Here is a 3,586-nt window from a genome sequence, read left to right on the forward strand (position 1 = left end):
TATACCAATGAGTGTGTATGAGATATCCAGCTCAGATCTGAATTATTATTTATTAATTTCTCTAGACTAACAATACCAAAGACTTGTAGATCTGAACTCAGATCTAAATTGGGTCTGAATTCAGATGTTGCAATCGATGGATGTAGATAAAGGAACCTTGAATAAGATGATTGGTTTAAATCTGCTTTTAGTATAATCGGCTTCATTTATTCATGATAGGATGTAGGTTTTGTATTCCAATACTTCACTTTACATTTTCAGTGTGATAGGATTAGTTATTTATTTTCTTTTGTGAATATTGGCATTTTTATTGCTTTGACTTTAACAGTTTATGACAAGCAGACCTGAACTGGAAGAGATCCTTTACGACCCAGAGATTGAACGGACTCTCCGTGTCCGTTTGAGAGTTGCTAAGCAAGTCAGACAAGAAGCACAAGAAATGGCTGAACAAAGAACTATGATGGATTATGCCAAGCCTACCCTCACCGGGACTGTCTCCAGCATTATCAGGCCAACTATTGCTGCCAATAACTTCGAAATTAAACCGGCCATAATCCAAATGATACAAAATACGGTTCAGTTTTGTGGTATGGCCCATGAGGATCCGAATGCCCATATTGCTAACTTCTTGGAAATCTGTGACACCTTCAAACACAATGGGGTAAGTGATGATGCCATCCGGCTGAGGTTATTCCCATTTTCTTTGAAGGATAAAGCCAAAGCTTGGTTGAACTCATTACCGGCAGGATCTATAGCCACATGGGACGAAATGGCCAGCCGTTTTCTCTCTAAATATTTTCCCCCTTCTAAAACTGCTAAAATGAGGAATGACATCACTACTTTTTTCCAGCAAGAGGGGGAATCTTTATATGAGTCATGGGAACGATACAAGGAGCTGTTAAGGAGAGTTCCTCACCATGGCCTCCCCATTTGGCTGCAAGTGCAGACTTTCTATAATGGTCTTACTGACTCAAATAAGACCATATTAGATGCTGCAGCCGGAGGATCCATAAATAATAAAACTCCTGAGGTTGCCCATGCACTTATTGAGGAAATGGCAGCCAACAATTATCAATGGCATTCGGAAAGGACTCAAACTAGGAAGCAGCAAGGCTTGCATAATGTTGACACTTATACAGCACTAGCTGCACAAATAGGAGCACTCAGTAAAAAAATAGATGAAATGCAGATAACTGCCATGCATGTGCAGCCTCTTAATTGTGAATTGTGTGGGGGAGGCCACATCAGTACAGACTGCCAAGTTGGCAATCAGTTCAGACCATCTACTGAACAAGTTGACTATGTCAGCAATTCGTCAAGACAGCAGGGTTACCAGAGTCACCATACTTTTCATCCAGGATGGAGGGGACATTCAAACCAGTCCTGGCCAAATCAGCATATTTCTAAGCCGTTCCACCAGACTTATCATCAGCCTGAACCGAAATCCAATTTGGAGGAACTGATGACAAAATTTATAGCAGGTGCAGAAACTAGGTTCCAGAACCAGGAAGCCTCAATCAAAAACCTGGAAAACCAAGTGGGGCAATTGGCACAATTAATCTCTTCCAGACTGCCGGGAACTCTTCCAAGCAACACTGAAGTGAATCCACGAGAGCAGGTGCAAGCTATTACCTTAAGAAGTGGAAAAGAGTTGCCTGAGGTAGAAAAGAAGAATTGGGCTGAACCCAAGGCAGAAACAAGCCTTGGAACCAGACAACAGAAGACGGAACAACCAGAAGCACAACAAGGGATGCACCAACAACCACAAGTTCCATTCCCTAACAGGCTGAAGCAACAAAAATTGGAGAAGGAATTTGGTAAGTTTCTTGAAATATTTAAAAGTTTACATATTAATATTCCTTTTGCTGATGCTTTAGCCCAGATGCCACACTATGCAAGGTTTTTGAAGGAATTATTGGCAAACAAAAGGAAACTGGGAGATGTGGCTACAGTTGCATTAAATGAGGAATGTTCTGCTATCCTTCTGAACAAGCTGCCTCAGAAACTCAAAGATCCAGGGAGTTTCACTATTCCTTGTACCATTGGCGGTTTAAAAATTGAAAAAGCTTTATGTGACCTGGGAGCTAGCATCAATTTAATGCCATATTCTATCTTCAAGAAATTGGGGTTGAATGAACCCCAACCCACTAGAGTGGCATTACAATTGGCTGATAGATCCATTAGACATCCTAGGGGGATCATAGAAGATGTGTTAGTTAAAGTTGACAAATTCATTTTTCCAGTTGATTTCATTGTGTTAGACATGCAAGAAGATGTGGAGGTCCCGCTTATCCTAGGGAGACCTTTCCTGGCTACCGGGAAAGCAATGATTGATGTCCAACAAGGACAACTCAGCCTTAGGATACAAGATGAGGAGATAATTTTTAAAATGTCTGATGCTATGAAACATGCACCCTCTAGTGATGATTCTTGTTTTATGATTGATGCCATTGAATTGACAATTGATGAATGCTTCCAGGTAAGTAGAATAACTGATCCTCTTGAACTCTGCCTCCAGCAGGGAGAACTTGAAGAAACAGAAAATAAAAAAATAAACCTCATGATAGCATACCTGAATGATAAGCCTCAATTCAAGGGAAAGGGGTTTCTTAAATTAGAGAACTTAGGCAAATTGCCCGGACCATCAGGTAAGCCATCACCCCAAGAACCCCCCACCCTTGAACTGAAGCAATTACCATCCCATTTAGAGTATGCTTTCCTTGAGGAACCATCAGATCTCCCCGTGATAATTTCCGCAGCACTGAATCCCTTACAAAGAGAAAAATTATTAAGAGTGCTGCGGGAACACAAAAATGCTATAGCTTGGAAGGTAGAAGATATCAAAGGCATTAATCCATCAATCTGCACTCACAGAATTTTGATGGAAGAGGACAGCAAGCCTTCCGTTCAGCCCCAAAGGCGCCTGAATCCCAACATGAAAGAAGTGGTAAAGGCTGAAATAATTAAGTTGTTAGATGCTGGGATCATTTATCCTATTTCTGATAGTTCTTGGGTAAGCCCTGTGCAAGTTGTGCCCAAAAAAGGGGGTACGACTGTTGTTCCAAATGAGAAAAATGAACTCATCCCTACTAGAACCATTACCGGATGGCGTGTGTGTATTGACTATAGAAAATTAAATGAAGCCACCCGGAAGGACCATTTCCCTCTCCCATTTATGGATCAAATGTTGGAGAGGCTAGCCGGGCATGAGTATTATTGTTTCTTGGATGGATATTCAGGGTATAACCAGATACCAATTGCACCAGAAGATCAAGAAAAGACCACTTTTACTTGCCCATATGGAACCTTTGCATACCGAAGGATGCCCTTTGGGTTATGCAATGCCCCAGCAACCTTTCAGCGATGTATGATGTCTATATTTTCTGATATGGTTGAAAAATTTATTGAGATCTTCATGGATGATTTTTCAGTTTTTGGCTCTTCATTTGATGCATGTTTGAATAATCTGGAACAGGTGCTTACTAGATGTAAAGAAACACATCTTGTGTTGAATTGGGAGAAATGTCATTTTATGGTGCAAGAAGGCATAGTGCTTGGACACAAGATCTCTCAAAGAGGTATAGAA

At 40.9% G+C, this 3,586-nt stretch overlaps 1 non-coding gene across 1 annotated transcript; it reads right to left on the reverse strand.

The window, feature by feature from the left end:
• Positions 1-817: 817 nt before the first annotated feature.
• Positions 818-924, reverse strand: LOC148871805 (small nucleolar RNA R71). Its single transcript, XR_016108567.1, has one exon. It is a non-coding gene; the product is annotated as a small nucleolar RNA R71 (small nucleolar RNA).
• Between the last annotated feature and the right edge of the window lie 2,662 nt (positions 925-3,586).

Source organism: Nelumbo lutea, chromosome 2, assembly GCF_056320005.1.
Source record: "Nelumbo lutea isolate HS-2025 chromosome 2, American lotus-T2T, whole genome shotgun sequence".
Lineage (NCBI taxonomy): Eukaryota > Viridiplantae > Streptophyta > Magnoliopsida > Proteales > Nelumbonaceae > Nelumbo > Nelumbo lutea.